This window comes from Mastigoproctus giganteus, chromosome 2 (genome assembly GCF_048544385.1).
Source record: "Mastigoproctus giganteus isolate SK-2022 chromosome 2, ASM4854438v1, whole genome shotgun sequence".
Lineage (NCBI taxonomy): Eukaryota > Metazoa > Arthropoda > Arachnida > Uropygi > Thelyphonidae > Mastigoproctus > Mastigoproctus giganteus.
In genome coordinates this window covers 172583246-172603542 of record NC_143576.1, presented here as the reverse complement: position 1 = coordinate 172603542, position 20297 = coordinate 172583246, and positions in this window count along the sequence as shown.

Genomic DNA, 20297 nt, shown 5'->3' with positions numbered 1-20297 from the left:
TCCCCACAGTGTTTTCTTCCAATCACTCTTTCTTTTTCATTTTTCTTTCTTTTCATTTGTTGGAAGGCCTAGTTCAGCCTGCCCCGTAGCACGTGATTCTCTATACCCCTTTCTTTACAACCTGTTGACATCCGTTGTGTTCTTTGATGTCGGCCGAATACTTCAAAACAACTCTTCCTGTCTCATAACAGCTTGTCTCTATTGCACTCAAAAAAAACCACAAAACGTGACACTGGATACCATAGCGTCTATTTTTAGAAACTAGTGTGTGTTGTTCAGAATACGTTTCTGGTGTGTGACCCCTCATAAACCTTAAGTTGTTTTTGTAGCGCCGGACCCCCTGCTGGGTTTGTCATAGTATTCTCCGTCAGTTCCCAGTTTTAACGGATGTAAAGCTAATGGCACTGTTTTCGATCCTACTACCCTTTTAATTTTTATACCTCTTACCAGAATAATTCTTATTTCTGAAACTGCATATATTACCCATTTATCCTATTAACGGCAAGAATCAAAGGAAAACTAACTTCCAAAGTTTAAAAAAAATATTTTATTTTTGTAAGATTTTCAGATCTTACAATACATTTGTTATTTCACAATGTATGTCTACTTTCGTTAAAGAACCTTAAAATTCATGAATTCCTAACCATTTTTAATTAATATCTTTTAAATAAATTAGCTGTATGATTAGTCAAAGGAAAGGCAAGCTTTCTAAAACTTTTCCAGAACATCTTTAAGGATTTTGAAGTTTAAATAAATAAAATGAATATATAAATTTTCGTTTATAGCTACGGAATTTTATAGCTTCCGCTTCCAGGAGTGTTTACCTTATTGAAGCTTTTTTATTGCAATCGATCTACTAGCTTAATAGTTAGTAATTGGAAGTGCGCGTGTTTGGGCTCTGACTGGAAATGTGCTTAGCTATCAGTGTCTACGTACGCTACCAAGGGCCACACGGAAAAATTGCCATATTAAGGCCACCCGAGAATTACCTTATCTACCTGTGTGTATTATGTTTGTAAACTTCGTGTAGTTGTCTATTCGGTTGCTTGCTTTACTAGACGAAAAACTCAAGTTTCTGTGCGGAAAGAAACCTCTATTCTCGCCTGAGACCGACTAACTCATTCGCAGGATTTAAAAAGCCAATAAAAGTTCCTTGCATCGTTGAGAGGATTCTAACGCGGGTCTCGGACAGTGATTATAACCACCATGCTACTTGGAAAGACATCAAAGACTGCAGCCGACCGTCTTTCATTCGCATTGCACTTTTTAAGTTCTTAGTTTTGTTGTCGCACTATGACCATAGTTGCAGATGCACCTAAGAAATCTCTAAATCAATCAACCAACCAACCAATCTTAGTTTTGCTAAAGCTTGAATTGTATGGTGAAAAACTATGATAACACCATATATATATCTTTGCCTAGAGTGAATATTTCTGTTGATAGCAATGAAGATTTGTCTGTGTGTCCTTAGAATCTCCACATCTGACAGATATCAGTAGTATGAAAACATTGGGAGCAGTCGATTGTATTGTTCCTCCTGCAAACAACTTTCGAAGTTACAATCGCTTCCTCATATCCCCAAAAAAGAGGTATAAATTTCCTCCCCGGTTTTGAAATGGTGATTTTACTATTGCTAATTCAACTTCAAACAATTATTTTGATTGCATTCTTTCTTATATAATACTCTTCTTGGCATGCAGCAATTAAACTTTTGAACTGCCTCTTTTTTTTTTCTTTTTTTTTTTTTTTTTTTTGATAATGTGGAATACATTTCGTGTGATGATAGAGCTGAATGCAAAAACGTCACGTTTAATGGATACAATAACGCCGTCCACATTTCCTAAGGTAAAATGCATTTCATGCATGCCAATTTTATAAATTTGTAAAATTATAATTCACAGTATTTACCATCCAATTATACGAACGTCTGATAGCAAGTAAATTAATTTCATCATTTTTAGCTCGTGGATCGATACAAATCATGTGGAATCAGAGGCAACTAGAAAGAATTAATATAGAATAAATGCAAACCAGGGAAGAATGCTGTATGAAATATTCAAAGAATAGCACTCTATGAAATATTCAAAGAATAGCACTCTATGAAATATTCAAAGAATATTTCATAGATAGCTATTCTGTATGACTGAATATGTAAGAAGTGGGGTTCCCCAAGGATCAGTATTAGGACCACTGTTGTTTTTAATTTTCATAAACGACATTGATGAAGGGATAGAGGGCGTGATGTCTAAATTTGCAGATGATGTTAAAATTGGTAGAGTAGTTAATGATCACTGTCAAGCTGAGCTTCTTCAGAGAGACCTAGATAGACTTCAAGAATGGTCAGAAAAATGGCAGCTGTGCTTTAATCCAACAAAGTGTAAGGTATTACACCTGGGAAACAGTAATCCCAAAAAAACTTATTCACTTGGTGGAGTTCAACTAAACCCAGTACTGGAGGAAAGGGACTTGGGTGTTACGATACGGTCAGACATGAAATTCTCTGAGCATTGTAAACAGGTTGCAAGGAAGGCCCATGGTGTCCTATCGATGATCTATCGAACTTTTGCAAGTAGAGATAGGGACGTGATAATCCCATTATATAAGGCTTATGTTAGACCACACTTGGAATACTGTGTTCAAGTATGGAGACCGAACGTAAAGAAAGACATCGAGCTTCTTGAAAGGGTGCAAAGAAGGGTAACTCGCCTGGTGAGATCGGCAAAAGGGCGTCCTTATGAAGAAAGACTTCGAATATGTGGGTTGCAGAATTTGGAAACTAGACACCTTAGAGGAGATTTTATTGAGGTGTTTAAGGCTGTGAGAGGCATCAGTAAAATGAATGAGGACGAAATTTTTAAGATTATAAATGATGCTAGAACTAGGGGACATAAATTCAAGTTACGGGGGGGAAATGTTTAGACTGGACTGCAGGAAGTTTTATTTTAGCCAGCGAGTTATAAATTACTGGAATAAGTTGCCTTCATGGGTGGTGGAGGCCGACAGTTTGGGGAAATTCAAAGGTCATCTGGATAGTACTTTCGGGTAAGGGAAGCGCATAGGATGATAGGTTTAATTTCCTTTTTATTTATTTTATTTTTTTATTTTATTTTTATTTATTAATTATTATTATTTAGTTATTTATTTTATTTATTTTTTTTTTTTTTGTTTTTATCATTGTTTTGTTCGGATTTTTTTTTTTTTTTTTTTTTTTTTTTGGCTGGTGCAGCATAAGCCATAGGCTTTTTTGCACCATATACTAATACTACGTTTCCACATTAGTATTAGTATTATTACTAATACTAATACTAATACTAATGTGGAAACGTATTCTGAAAATTATTTTAAAAATGGAATTCTCAGTGAAACAGATATGATTCATGGTTTGTTAAAAGAATTAAGCGAATGTAAAAGGTTTGGGAATGGCATTACTAGAAAGATTTTGCGTGAAATTTTATTTCAGTACTTCTTTTCAGCAATATCAAGTGTCACTTTTGCGACTTTAAAGCTAGGCATAGATGTAAGGATTCAAGAATTTTGTTGTACAGAACTTGTAGTGAAAACTGCAATTGAACATAATATGTGCTATATGTACTGATTATGATAACGAAAGGATGCAGGAGGGTAAATCCTTTTGTATTCTTTATAATTTAATGAAATAAACTACTTTCTAATTTACCGACATCCGTTCTTCTTATTTCGACCTACATTCGGAAAAGTGGCGTTATTGTATTCCACATGGATACAACAATGACACCTTTCCGAATGAAGTTATTGGGTCCCACACGAATACAATGATTTCATTTATCACTTTTCGATATTTTATTTTTTCACCAATAACCGGAATAAAAGGAGAATTCTTTAATAAGTAAATAGAACTTAATGAACTCAAGGAATGTAACATAATTAAAGTAGTGGCGTAATTGGGTCCCTTTACTTCTTGGGTCGTGTTCTTCTTCTTGTTGGAGGTGAGGATTGCTTTGTAGTAGTAGTAGTAGGTTTTGGAAGCATCAACGACTAAGGCCATATTGGCAATTTAAAGACAGCGTATATGCTGTCTTCAAATTGCGTGTGTTTTGTGGTCGACTTTCTGCTTGCTGGACGAAAATCCAGAGTTTCTGGGAGATAAAACCAGGCTACCCTCGCCTGAGACCGACTAACTCAGCCACGGTGCGAAAAAAGCCCATAAAAATTCCTTTCGTCATCGACAGGATTCCACCTCAGGTCTTTTCCACCCTGTGTTGGGAGGAGGCGATTCCACAAACTGTGCTACCCATGAGGGGCTTTGTTTTGTCTTTTATTTTAATTGTCTGCCCGGGTATCGTCACCGTCCTCCCCATACCGACTAGAAAAGGCCTGCATTCGAATCACATCAATGACGCGAGGAACTTTTATGGGCTTTTTTTTCACTCAGTGGCTGAGTTAGTCGGTCTCAGGCGTAGATAGCAAGGTCCTTCCCCGGAAACTCGGGTTTTTCGTCCAGCAAAACAGGCAAATCGACCAGGGAACACACGCAATTTACACATGGGTACGAGTAGTTTAAATAACTTTCTGGGAGAGCCTAATGGAATAGTGTTTTTCTTTATTTTATTTCGTTTTATTTTGGTTGGTTTGGTACATAGGAGTATTCCTATCTTACTAAGTTTAGCCTTAAAAAGACAGCAGGAATTAGCTGCATTTGTTATATGGTTTAGTGTTTCCGTTTTTTAATAATTTGGAATAGTGTCGTCTTTCTCACAAGCAAGATATTTTATTATGAACATATTTATGATGTACTTGAATATTATTTTTCTAATCTTATCTTGTAAAATGTGCCTCATTGACTGCCAAACTGCAATAATAATCTTGTCACATTAGATGTTAATAACCTTACAGAAAGGTGCCTGTTCAGGAGTGCACAATTGCCTCACGAGAAAACTACTTTTCAGGAGGGCATACAAGCAATGCGAAGTACCCAAATCTGGCGCAGTGCCACAGGTATCATACAATTTGCCGTTTTATCTCTCCCAAAGTGTTAACATCGGAGCAAAGCGGAGGATTAAAGCTGGCATTACTCCAGAGAGTACTGCATTGCCAAATCACTGTTAGAATTACATAATGTTTACTAATGCTTCCATCTCTGTTTAGAACAAGGGTTTTCAACCTTTTAAGGCCTAGAGCAGCGATTAAAATATATCAGAGGACGATGGCCGTATCATTTGTAAGCTTTAAGTTCACATTTATTTTATTTTCGTTTACAAGGTATAGATAATTAGTATGAAAAATAACTCTAAAACAAATCTATGCAACTTAAGCCTGAAATTAGAACGATTGGGAAGTACTCCTGTGTAATTTAAAAGTTAAAACTTGTATTTTATAATTATGTAACAAGTTATTACAGTACATAATTTACAGATACAAGATAATTTATATTCTATATTCATTCGAGGCTAGTGCACGTAGCGATCCTCTTCGTGAATTCACTACATAGAGTGCACTTTGGTGAAAATATAATCCAAAATAATGAACTGGTTAAGATGGGATACGAAAAATATTATTATAATAAAATAAACATAAATAAAATAAAAAGGATAAAAATCACGGTTATAACATAAAAGCCACTTAAAATTAGATGCGATTCAATGTGAAGGTGCTAGAGATTCCAAACGCTCTGAGAAAGGTATTTTTGATAAAACTGATTATATCACAGATGAAAAATGATATTTTTTTTTTTAAAAAAATGCCAACGCTTTCTTATCCCTTCAGGGGAAGGACACGAGACCCAGGTGACCGCCGAGCCCATTGCATTTCAATAATTGCTTGAAGAAAAATGATTACTTCAAACAATCATGATCCCTGTGCTATGCTCATATAATAGAACAAATTTTCGCAATCCTGTGGAGTATCATGTTACGTTAAAAGTTAACCTACCTATTTCTTCAATCTCGTATATTATAATGCTATGCCTTAGCAATATTAACGTGAAATTAAAATTAGGAGATGCTGATATCAATGTGAACCTTAATAACATAAACATGAAATTTATTAGTAAGTTCTTTTACTTTTATTAGTACTATATTAGTTCTTATTAGTTCTAAAGAGAATGAATGGAAAGAAAGAACCTCTCGCTACTCGAAAAGGAAGAGGAAGCTTATTTCCCCCACACCAAACTCCCATCCTTGTTTCTTAGAGGCTTTAAATGCTTTAGATTCTTAAAATGGCTGGTTCATTATAATACTTCATTATAATTGGTTGGTTCATTATAATACAGGATGGTCATAAAGTCTTGCACGGGTTTTAAATTTCAATAACTAAATATAAACAAATAATGGAACTATTTAGTAAAAAAATATATGAAAGTCTTAAAGTTTTATTCTTAATTCAGATTTTAATTATCACACTTCAACATGGCCACCATCATTGTTGACTGTTCGTTGTCTCCCAGATCGTGGTTTGTCATCAACTGATCCAATTTCTTTAAAATTTTTTCATTCATCTACTTATTGACTTTTTTATGCGGTGCATCTTTTTTATAATGAGTAGTGAACTTTCTTGTCACAGCTGTTATTGATTTAAACTCTGCAAGCCAAAGCACTCAATTTTTTCTTCAATTGTTGCCATATGGAGTCATTCAATATCTACAAATAAAAGAGAAATTGATAAAATATAAATACAGTACAACAAAAGAAAAATCAGATTTACAAGGATGAAGAATTCAACTGTCATATAATTTTTACTAAATGGTTCTATCATTTGTATAACTTTAGTTATTAAAATTTAAAACCGTTGTAGAAATTTATGACCACTCTGTACTTCCCTAAAGAACAAAAAAACAAGCCGACTAATCCAGCCACGTTGTGAAAAAGGCCATAAAAATTTCTCAAGGGTGGTGATTATAATAAATAAGATCTTTATTGTAAAGTTCATCGGTACACGCAGGTACCACGACTCTACAGTAAGTATTATTATTATTGTTATTATTCTTAGTTATTATTGTAGTGGGAATATGGCATATAATGCAAAAAAGCAAGCTTAAAAAATCAGCAAAAAACTCTTCCACATCACCTGCCCATCCGTTCCAATAATTTGTCTAGTTCTTCCTTGAATTTACTCATCCATAACAACAGAGGGGAGTTTGTTCCATCAACCACCCGCTGGTTGAAGGCAAACCTTCCCACATCTGTTCTGCAAACATCCTTCCTCAATTTGAATTTATGTCCCCTCATGTGTGTAGTCTGTGCTACTCGTGACGACTTCCTTGAAGAATGCGCTGCGTGGGTAGTTATAATCACCAAACTCCCCACACTGGGTGGGAAATTTTGTTTCCTTCATTGCATACATAATGCAATTGAAAGACTTTAGGAAAGGAGAGGCAAGACTCTCTGTGAGAGGACCTGCTGTTCCGCTCATCCTCTTCCACGAGAGCCCGTCTGAGCAAATTTCGTCAACATTATTTTTGATTATATAAACCAATTGTAAAAACACTTTAGAAACATTTCGTAAATGGATTAAGATTCTACATAATAGTATTCGATCGTTTTATTTATTATTTTTTTTTTATTTAGATGACAGACGTAGAGCATTAAGTACTTTTATTTTTCTGGTGTGCAATATACTTGTATTTCAACAGAATAATAAATGCCTTAATGCTCTACGTCAGTGTAATGGTTTCGCCACTTGTCACTCGTTCCAATTCCGTTGGAGATTTCTTAAAGGCTGGTTCAAACGGAGCTGAGGTAACTGATCTCAGATGGAGGAAATGAAGTTTCTGGGTTTTTCAGAAACATACCTATCGGCCCGTGAACCCACACTTATACTGACATAATACACTGGCAGGAATATACTGCCACACTAGGATGAGGTTGAACGCTGGCGTCTTTGGTTTGAGCGCTTCTTCGCTCCTTTTAGTGATGTGTGATCTGCTGGCACCCATAGGACTTTCACTACCAGTTGATGAGAGGTTTTTTTGTTGTTCCCCCCCCATTTTGGGCAGTACGTGCATTGTTGTAGCCCACCTCTTCATGATGTGGACGGGTACCCGGGAACAGCCTTGCTGGTAGCAAAATGACCAGAAACAAACACACACACACACACACACACACACACACTGCACTACACTCATTTCTGACCATTTTAGAGTTCCATATTATCACAGAGCACCATGGAGGAGTGGAAACTACCCTGGGGGCTCACATCTGATGAGTATGGGCTTGGCAAACCCAGGGTCCTGAACTGGATATCATCATTCTTCTCTTTCTTGGTGATGCCTTTCTACTTCTCTCTCTCTCTCTCTCTCTCTCTCTCTCTCTCTCTCTCTCTCTCACACACACACACACACACACACACACACACACACACACACACACACACACACACACACACACACACACACACACACACAGGGGGTAACACGGGAATTTTTTTTATTTATTTATTTTTTTTTTGGCTGGTGCAGCATAAGCCTCAGGCTTCCTTGTATAATGTGGCTAATAATAATAATAATAATAATACTGTAATAATAATAACTAGCGTTCAGGGGCCTCCCTTAAGATACACCACGTGTCCTCCCTACGTAAGATACGACCACTAAGTCAGCGGAGTTTACAATTAATTATTTTGATAATGAATACCATTATCAAAATAATTAATTTTGATAATGGTATTCATTATCAAAATTTTAATTTTTTTAATTTTTAATTTTTAATGTTTAATTTTTTTAATTTTTAATTTTAATTTTAATTTTTTATTTTTTTTTAATTTTTTTAATTTTTAATTTTAATTTTTTAATTTTTTTAATTTTTTTAATTTTTAATTTTTTAAATTATTTATATTTATTTTTATTTATTACTAAGTTGAATTTATTCAGATGTATAATCGCCATCATACATGATTAAGCCTTATATAGTCGTATTCGTAAATCAAAAACGAAACGAAGTGTCACTTTAAAACTGGCTCACATTGTTCCACATAGCAAATAACCAACTCATTGGCATAGCGACGATCTGAACCTCCTCTTACCAATTGAAATCACTAATGGTCGCAACTGTCGCAGACGAAAGCAATATGGCCCATGATGCTGAAGTGTCGTAAAACTTCCACGACCAACAAGAGTTCAGCTTACCTCTTCACCACCCACGTGCCAAATTAAAATGAAAAGACATCTGCAATGCCGGGAGAAATATTTGTCATTTATACAGAAATGTGATACACATGCTAAAATCTCACGTTGCTATTCATTAGCATATGCGCTAAAGTCCTATACGCTAATATCCGTTTCCTAGTTGCAAACACGATTCTGACAAAAATTCATATTAAGTACAACGAGTACTGTAAATAAAATGTAGTGGTGCGTCATTATTCGCACGCTATAGAGTAGATGTAAAAGCAGGTCTATATTTTCAAATAAAATATAATTTTGGTCCGTTTATATATATATATATATATATATATATATAAACGAGTGTACCGAAAAAGGAACATATCAAAATTAAAGTTAAATAAATTTCTTATGTGCTATTCCAACAAAGTTCAAAATGAAATATCATTTGAAGTTTGCACATTTTCTTTAATTTATTCATTAAATTTCTGTCTACCATAATTAGCTACAGGGATGGAACAGGGAATTCATACTGGAAGATGCAAGCTCATATTGGGAGGAGTGGAAAGAGTATATCTCTTCTATTAATTTATATATTACTGCACATACAAAACATGAACTTCTATTTTAATTTAGAAAACTAAGTCAATTTCCCTTTTTTTTTTTCTTTTTTTTTTTGATAATATCTTAAAATGGATAGTAACAAAAACTAACATAGTAGCATAGCGTTTTGTGGAAGGTTCCACCGGTGGTTTCCCATATCTGTGCCATAGTACTTTGTGAAAAGAACAGAAAATCTGTAAAAGCCAGAAAAGTGTAATGTCTGGTTTGTGTCAGAGCAGTGTTATGTTCTGTTGTTGTGTCTCTGGCTGCTCGGCCTCAGGGCCCCTAGTGGGACCCCGAGTTGCCTGTCACCACCACTGGGAGGTGAGCAAGGCTGCCCATCATACTCTGGCTGGCCTCCGCCAGGGTTACCTGAGCTGCTTGCCGGAATAAAAACTAACAGTAGGATCCTTATAATAATTTGTAATATATCTAACAGTAAAATGTATGAAATTTCTTTGGTGTGCATATACATCCTCCTGATTGCGCTATTGATTAATACATTTTGATAACTCAGTAGCCGTTTGAAAAAATAATACACATACATTGAAAGAAAAAATAATATTTTTATTTGAGTCTTAAATGACCAGTCACTTACTAACTTATATTCCCTCGAAATTTTAAAATACAGTCAGTCCTCGTATAGCATGATAGTTGTGTTTCTAGAAACCCTCGTGCAATGCAAAATCGTGCAATATAAACAACAGGCCCTATGGGAAAAATAAGGTTAGGTGCCGACCACCCAAGATTGAACACACATTTGTAACCAAAACATTACCAAACAATAAATAATCGTAATAAAATACATTAAGTATTTTATTACGATTATTTGACGTATTTTATACGTCAAATAATCGTCGTAATTATAATAGTCGTAATAAAATACATAAGTATTTTATTACGACTATTACGTAATAAAATATTGCTAATGCTTTTGCTTCTATCGTAAGCAAACTTGTTTTTTGTTTGATTTTCTATCCAAACAGATGACAGCCGTTCCATCTCTTCCAATTCTAATGGATTTTAATTACACTTTGAGTTGTTCCTGCTATGAAAGTTGTTTTTATTTTCTCCGCATTCTTTGTAATTCTCGGCGTTGCCTCATTTCGGTCTGTAGCACGTGCAATATCACACGGTCTTTCATTTCGCTCAAAGCGTTTCACAATTTCATATTTTTTCTCTATCGACAGAGGCGGACTGGCCATAAGCCTTACCGGGGAAACCCCGGTGGGCCGGAGGCCGGTGTGATTTTGGCCATAAACTACAGTATGAGGCCACTATAATTTTTGATCCAGTCCGCCTCTGTTTACCGATATTGCTTTACTTTTTCTCTCTGAATCTGCAGTGTGTTCACCAGGACGCTTCCTTTTCACATTTTTCCTTTTAAGTATTTTACTCAATTTTAGGGAATAAAGCACAATTACAAAACGAGGAGGCACGCTTGATACACATAAACAAAGCTGCGCGCGTGCAGCAACTGAATAAACAACACCGTAAAGGCAGAGATACACTATTACCACTTCACATTTCACTAAAGCACATTTCTAGGGGTTACTACCATAAAACAATAAAAACAATTTCCAGTTGCGTTTCTGCTAGTGGAATCTGTTAAAAACTGGTGGTAAACTCGATCTAATTGCATTTGCGATTATATCGATAGCTGGAATTGTGTTGGTTTTTACGTTATTATGGTGAAATGTGTTTCCCCTTCACTGATATAAAAAACAGATACATTTTCAGAATCTTCTCTTCATTCCTATCGTGTTGTGTTCAGTTGGGGTGATTCCGCGTTCTACTGCCATTTCTTGTAAACACAAAGGCGAATCATGCTTAAAAGCGAATTCGGTTCATGTTATGTACGATATCGTTCCCCTATTTATAAATCGTGTATGATCGACTTTGTGTAGTGTAAACACGTGTTATACGAGGACTAACTGTATCCCACGGCGTCCCTGTGAGTTCTCTGCGGCGCACCGGGCAGCCGCGGCGCACAGTTTCAGGACTGCAAAGTTAGATAATTATTAGTTAGATGACGAAAGTTAGATTGTCAGCAATGTCTTTCATAATTTTAACAGTGCAATATTATCGAAGGTGTTGTGGGGAACCACACACACACACACACACTGTGTCCAGTGCAATATTATCAATATCATATCTACTTTTGACTCTCTCTCTCAGGATAACTCGGGAACTTTTTTTTTTTTTCCTGGTGCAACATAAGCCTCAGGCTTCCTTGCACCATATGGCTATTAATAATAATAATAATAATAATAATAATAATATACAAATTTCAGATTCTCTCTATTAAAAACAAGTAGCTAATTTTAAAGTTAAACGAATTTACAATAACAATTCAGTTGATTGCTTCTGAACCGCGTGCAGTGATTTTTTAACAAAACAGTTGCAATGCTAGCACACAGACTTTTGAGAGAAGTAGCAGGTTTGATATGTATCAATCAACGTGAAAGTGCAAACTATGAACTCCAAAGTAGTGCTCCCCCATAAATTTTGTCTTGGGAAACTCGTACGTTATGCTTTGGTAGCTTTTACAAGCATCAACACGTGTCAGCACAATTATATGATATAAACTTGGTTGGAGGATTTATCCCTCTCTCAACCCCACATGGGCACACCAATGCACCAAAGGGGACTTGTAGAGCAGTGGTGGTTGTCTGTAAAGGGCCGTTGAGCCATGACACTTCAACAGTAACAGTAAAAATAAAAGTAAATAACTTTTTTATACTCCGGTTCTTTTTTTCAGTTTCTTCTATCCTTGTGTGTGTGTGTGTGTGTGTGTGTGTGTGTGTGTGTGTGTGTGTGTGTGTGTGTGTGTGTGTGTGTGTGTGTGTGTGTGTGTGTGTGTGTGTGTGTGTGTGTGTGTGTGTGTGTGTGTGTGAACGTACTACCACAATTGAATGAGTGAGACGCTGTCTCTCAGGGTTGAGCCCTTCCTTGCTCCTTCTAGAAGGGCCGGATTTCTCGTTAGGCACAGTGCCTAGGGCCTGCAAAGGAAGGAAAAAATTAAAAAAAAACCGCTTCACTCTTTTCACTGTGACTAACGAAAAACGAGCCGAGAAAACAAGTGTGCAATCGCCTCTAGGAGCTTCAATTCAATACGCATACGCTATCTAGCACTGTTCTCGAAACTATAAGAATTGAAGTGATGATCGCTCCGTTAATTGAGGTGGTTTATTGTTTATTATAGTTGAAACTTGAGTCATGTTAACTGACGTGATTCGCAGTCAAAGTGGTAAAATAGAAAAACCATTTTGCTCCCTTTTTTTAGCACATTTCGGAATAAAAGTGCCTAGGGCCTACGAACACAAAATCCAGCCCTGCCTTCTATTAATGTGGAATCTGCTGGCGCCCATAGGACTTGCACTACTACCTGTTTGTGCGAGTTTTTTTTTTTTACACGTACTGCAATTACAACAATACCGCACTATCTATTTTGGACAGTACGTGTATTGTTACCTCCCACCTCCTCGTGGTATGAACGGACCGGGAGCAGCCTTCATGGCAAAGTGGTCTAAAGCAACTAAACAACGCAACCACATTACACAAACATAGTTACTACCCTCATTTATGCCATTTTAGAACTTTGTATCATCACAGAGTATCATAGAGTATCATGGAGAAGTGAAACTAGCGTTCAAGGGCCTCCCTATGTAAGGTACACCACATGTCCACTCCGGTACGACCACCAAGTCAGAGGAGTTTACAATTAATTACTTCGGCAATGAATACAGTCATCAAACGTATTTTTCTTATTCATTTATATTTATTTTGTTTTTGTTTATTACTAAATTTAATTTATTCGAATATATAACTGACATTATAAATTATTCAACGTTAAAATCAAATACAAAACGAAGCGCCACTTTAAAACTGGCTCGAATTTTTCCAAATAACAAATAACCAACGCATTGGCATAGCGACGATCTCTAGCTCTTCTTGCCAACTGAAATCACCAATGGCCAATACTGTCGCAGACAAAATCAATATTATTAAATATTAAACATTTCACCTAAATTCATGCCAATAACCTCTCTCTCTCTCCCTCCCCCCATTCGTGTATAAATATAAATTTTGCCTTGCACATTTATCGCTATTTTTATTTACTGTTAATTGCCTTTCTTAAGCTACAGTAATTTCAATAATATGGCACCGAAATATTTATATGGTTTATACGAAATTCTAATTTATTTTATATTTAATTTATATAAATTATGACCAGTTATCCTAGTGTAATTTTATCATGTTTTTGTGATTTTTATTGTAACCTTATAACGGTAGTCCTCCTTGCTTCTGCACAAACTCTTCGTGACTTAACTATTACTATTATTACTAGCCATATGGTGCAAGGAAACCTGGGGCTTATGTTGCACCAGCCAAAAAAAATTTCCGAGTAACCGAGAGAGAGAGAGAAAGAGAGAGAGAGAGTCAAAAGTAGAAGGGAATCACCAAGAAAGAGAAGAATGACGATATCCAGCTCAGAACCCTGGGTGTGCCAAGCCCATACTCACCAGTGTAAGCCCCTGGAGTTAAATATAACAATTGCTAATATTGACAGACATGTCAAATGGACTCTATGCATAAATATTACGTGAATTCTCATAGGAGCGAATGCAATTTATTCTTTCTTAAACTACGCTTTGGGCTTCATCTCCCCCACCCTTTCCTGCAGGGTCAAGGAATGGAAATGTCATATATTGCAACTGTTGTTGTCGTTTTATGATGCATCCACAACTTAGACTGCATTGCGCCAGTGCAATGTCCGGACTCGTAACTAATCCATATACAAAGTGGCGAAATTATCATATCGCCAAGACCAGCATTCGGAAGTGGGATAGAATTCAATGGTGTCATCCTTCCTATCACCCAGGAAGGATGACATTATCGTGATCCTGCCCGCTGACAAAGGACGACGCACTGTAATTATGGACAGGTCTGAATAATTGTGTAAGGCCCTCTCTCTCCTACACGATAGCAATGTATATGAACCAGTACAGGACTCTCCCATCAAAGTTTTATAGAAATTAGAATCTAAAGTAAACAAATTGATATACAGCTAGTTCTCATCTAAAAAGACCTCTAAAACAGCCTGTAGCAACTTCATGCTACAGGCTGCCACCATCCGCAATTTTATGGGTTCCCGAAGACACACAAACCGGGCATTCCTCTAAGGCCCATTGTTTCCTGCTGCAACTCACCAACTACGAACTTTCAAAGTACATCGCCGGACTGTTAACAACCCTTATAGGGAATACCAACCATACTGTTTCTTCCAACAGTGTGGAATTCCTGCACCTCATTAAAGACCTCACCATCTCCGAAGATCAGGTCATGACCTCCTTCGACATAGTCTCCTTATTTACCTCTATTCTAGTACAGCAAGCTATTACCTGTATTAAACAACTTTTGGATAATGATACCACCTTATCTGACAGAACCTCGCTCTCAACGGAGGATATTTGTGCTGCCCTCAACCTATGTCTGACAGGCAGCATGATCATGTTTGACAACTTTCTATTTCACCAGCTCCACGGCACAGCTATGGGTGCCCCAGTCAGCTCAGTCATAACAAACATTGCAATGGAGGAGCTGGAAAGCCGTATATTTCCTGACCCGCCTGTCCCCATCACCCTCTGGTGCTGGTACAGAGACGACATTTTTGTAATCATCCCCCGGGGTTCAGAAACCCAACTACTACAGCACCTCAACTCTCTGTATCCCTTCATCCAGTTTACCATCGGGCTAGATTCTAACAACACCCTCTCATTTCTAGATGTCTTAATGCAACACGCGGACTCACGACTAAGAACTTCAGCCTATAGAAAACCCATGTCTACTGACTATTTTACAAACTACAGGTCAGCGCATGCTCCCAGCCATTTACTTAGTACTGCACGCGCCCTGCTCATTCGTACCTGGACCCACTCTAGTTCTATTAATGACATTTTTTTTTTCCATTTATTTGTACACACAATTCTTTACAGATTATATACAAAAACTTACAGAGAAGATATATATACATTTCATATACATTAGCATTCTCATTATACATATATATAAAAAAAAAAATATATATATATATATATATATATATATATATATATATATATATATATATATATATATATATATATATATATACAGGGTGTTTCAGTTAAACGTTTCAGTGTGGGGGGGGTTTATTTTATTTACTTATTACACTGAAAATCCTATTGCTCAAAGGGGCCTACAATTATATTATATTATGTTATATTTTTTTTCTATCCCCTTATTTTAACCCCTCCCACTTTAACACCTGACTTGATTGATCTCAAAAAATTCCCAGACTCACGGGGACCCCAAATATATTAAGGTATTCTTCCACTGGACTGGCTGAGTTTAGAAATGACAGACACACACAAAAGAATGTAGAATATAAAATTTTTTTTTTTATTGTCATATCATATATAAGAAAATTACAATAACCTTTAACAGAATACAGTATTTAGTTTGACACTTGTTATTTTACTAATTTTTTAAATGTGTATATATCTTGTAATTTACAGTCAACCTTGTTATCAAAAGAACTACTAAATCCTAATACTTATATATATATATATATATATATATATATATATATATATATATATATATATATATATATATATCATTGTGTCTCTTCATGTTGCTCCACAAAGATTTCTGTAGGTCCGGCATTTATTACCCCTCACAACGCACAATCTGTCTCTTTGCTCCTTAACAGTCCATGTAAGTCCATAAACCACCATCAGCCAATGAACAGACAAAATTATAATTTCATAAATGCTCGTTTCCCAACTTATTAGGAAATACATATATATTCATTCAAGAATCCTTCCTTGCAAACATGTCAACAGTCAACAATATCCAACCAATTTACTTAGTTACCTTTCCGTTCAATTAATCCACTATTTCACAATTAGGGCTAGATGCTCATTTAATTGTTTACCTGTTTAATCATTTTCTACCCCAAATAAGTCATACTCACAGCAATTTAACATTCACAATAATTCAAGGACAAATTTTTTACTTCCTACTACAGATTAACTTACTCTTAGATTGCATTACTCTGATCTCTATACTAAATTGAATTATCACTCCTTAAGTGTTACACTCGTTCAAATATATATATATATATATAGTTAGTACTTTGACATTCTCTCTTAAAATTTATAGCGTCCTCCTAGAGTCCTTTTCATTATTAAATTAGTTCCCCTTTTTACAAATTATATTCTCAGTACTTATTCTAGCACTTACGCAATGGTCTGGTATTCCTCCCTGCTCGGTCTCTCTTCCTATCTGCTCGGGGTGAGGACTGGAAAGTGAAAGGGTGCTCATCCGGGGAACACAGTAATCTATCCTGGGTTTCTCTACCGGGTACTGCACGGCTGAAGATAATACCGGATCTTATCTCCTTTCTTCCTCCATCTGCGTTGCGTCCGAGGACTGGGATACCTTCCGGGTCGACTAGTCACTCAACTGCTCAATCGAGAAATTTGCCTCTAGGGCGTTTCACCATTCTTCCTCCATAGACTGCATTAACTTCTTCAAGGGAACGATACTTCCGACTCTAGACTTTCACAAAATAAATTCTTATAATAAATTCTCCCACTACAGCTTCCATCTCCCCAGGACTGCTTCCACCACCCAACTTAGATCACGACTCCTCTTCTCACTCTCTCCACCACAAAACTCCTCTCCGAATGAACCCAGTATCAAATTTTCTCTTTCCTTCTCTCCTTTCTCTCAAAATTCCCACCGCTTTCTTCCTGGCCAATCGTTGACTTCCCCATCCTTTCCTTCGTGATCCTATTCGTCTCCCTTCATTTCCGTGGGCGTGTTTTCTTTTTCCTAGTGTGACCGAACTTCCGTTAGTCTGGAAATTACTGGCACATTCTAGAAATTAAACGTAAGTTCCGGTCAGCTAAGAGAGTTTCAGGCTTTCTTTGTGACCTCACCCCCATTACTATGTCGCCCACACCTGCTAGAGGTCGAACCGTGAAATTTATTAACAGGGCCACTTCCGCACTCAGTGCCCTTTCTATAGAGTATATGCTCCTGTCTTAAGTGGGATTTGTTTCGGTCCATTATAATTACTTTTACTGACTCGCTTAAGGAATTCTTTACAACCGAGATATAACTAACTGGGAGTGTCTGGAATAACCTTCGAATTTCAGTGTTTCTTAACAAATGATACTTGACTGAAACTAACTATATACGCCACAATTAATTCTTCCAATATTTAACAAACTTTATAATTTATTGTAAGGCTGGGTCCTTACATCAGAACTTCTAAGAGGGGTAGGGTACATTATGACAACTCGAAATCATATAGCAATGTGGGGTCAGAAATGCTTTCCTGAAGCGGTGTTGTACACAGAAGCACCATAAAGAAAAGAGACCGTAAGTGAGAAATCGTTTTAATAATACATGAAAAGAAGCAAAAGGTACATGGATTAAAGTAAGTGTTCGAAGTTTCTTCCACGGGCTACAATGCACGCCTCACATCTCCGACGCATGGACATCCGAACATTCTGGAATACTCCAGGCGAATTTCGAATTTCTTCGGCAGCTACTGCGATTCTTGCAACCAGCTCCTCAGCATTGTCAACAGGGGTGTCATAAACTAGCGATTTCATATGACCCCAGAAATAAAAATCAAGACATGATAGGTCGGGTGACCGAGCAGGCCAACGCACGGGACCACCACGTCCGATCCACTGTTGACCAAATGTGACATCCAGGTAGTTACGAACATCTCCGCTATAATGGGCAGGGGCTCCATCGTGTTGGAACCACATTGTCTGTTGCGTCGATGCAGAAATCTGTTCATCTCTCAAAAGTTGTGGCAATACTTGCTGCAGAAAGATCAAGTAGATAGGTCCGGTTAGACGACACGGTAACAGGTAAGGTCCGATGAGGTGATCTCCCATAATACCGGCCCATACATTGACCGAAAATCGAATCTGTGCTGCACGACGTCGTATTGCATGCGGGTTCTCGACCGCCCAGATATGGTCGTTATGCGTGTTGAAAATTCCTTCCCTTGTGAAGGATGCCTCATCGGAAAACAACAATTCAGCAGGAAAAAGGGGATTTGTAGCACATTTTCCAAGGTACCACTGTGCGAAAGCAATACGAGGTGCATAATCCTCTGGTTGCTGTGCCTGGACACGCTGCACGTGAAACGGATGCATGTCTTGTTCTCGGAGAATCCTCCAGACGCTGCAATGGGAAACCCCGACTGCGTTTGCTAGACTTCGTGTACTCGTTCTTGGATTCCCCTGTACATGCTGCAGCACATTCTGTTCGACGGCTGGAGTCCGTGCTGTTCTTACCCTGTCCCTGTCAGCTCTTTCAAATGAACCTCTCTCAGCTAACCTCTGGTGCAGTCTTGCAAAGAAATTATGACTGGGAATACGCCTCGTCGGATATCGTTCCGCATACAAACGCTGTGCGGCTGGCAAACTACAATTTGCAGCCCCGTACACCAAATGCATATCGGCTAACTCTGCGTTCGTGAGAGTCATCCATCCTACTAACTTGGCGTTCTTGTTCAAGAAATTCGAAATTCGCCTGGAGTATTCCAGAATGTTCGGATGTCCATGCGTCGGAGATGTGAGGCGTGCATTGTAGCCCGTGGAAGAACTTCGAACACTTACTTTAATCCATGTACCTTTTGCTTCTTTTCATGTATTATTAAAACGATTTCTCACTTACGGTCTCTTTTCTTTATGGTGCTTCTGTGTACAACACCGCTTCAGGAAAGCATTTCCGACCCCACATTGCTATATGATTTCGAGTTGTCAGGATGTACCCTACCCCTCTTAGAAGTTCTGAAACGTTTAACTGAAACACCCTGTATATACTGTATTATATACGAACACGTGTGTGTGTGTGTGTGTGTGTGTGTGTGTGTGTGTGTGTGTGTGTGTGTGTGTGTGTGTGTGTGTGTGTGTGTGTGTGTGTGTGTGTGTGTGTGTGTGTGTGTGTGTGTTTTATCTATATCAAGGGTGGCTCCTAGACCTTAGCCCATCTCCACCTTGCACGTCTGTGTTGGTGCAGAAACTCTGCAAAGCTTTTTATCGCTTGTGTACGTCCACCTTGCCACCAGGGAGCAGCTAACACCTAAGCAGCCGCTGCCTGCCCCCAGGCACAAGCAGCCTGCCTGGGTCTACTATTACCTTTGGTGCCTTGTCTATTAATGACAGGCAAAAAATTTCGCAAATAAGAGCTGACCTCTTAAGTTGTGGCTACCCCTGCTCACATCCTAGACAAGTGAGACTTACAAGCTCGCGAACTTGCTGCACGCCCAAAATCTACCCCGGATTAAAAAACCACTTCTACCACCTATTATTTACCTATATTATTACCCAGGCGTTTCAGACCCCTTTCCAGAATCCTATGCGCCAATCACATAAAGTGTTTACAACTTCCAGGCAGAAAATTATGACTACTTATTTCTAGGGTAAAAAACACCGATCCCCTCATTTTTATGTAGCTGTTCTGTATACCGTATTACCTGTCCTGATTGCGGTAGTTGTTACGTTGGGAAAACTGCTAGAAGGCTTCAAGATCTTATCTCCGA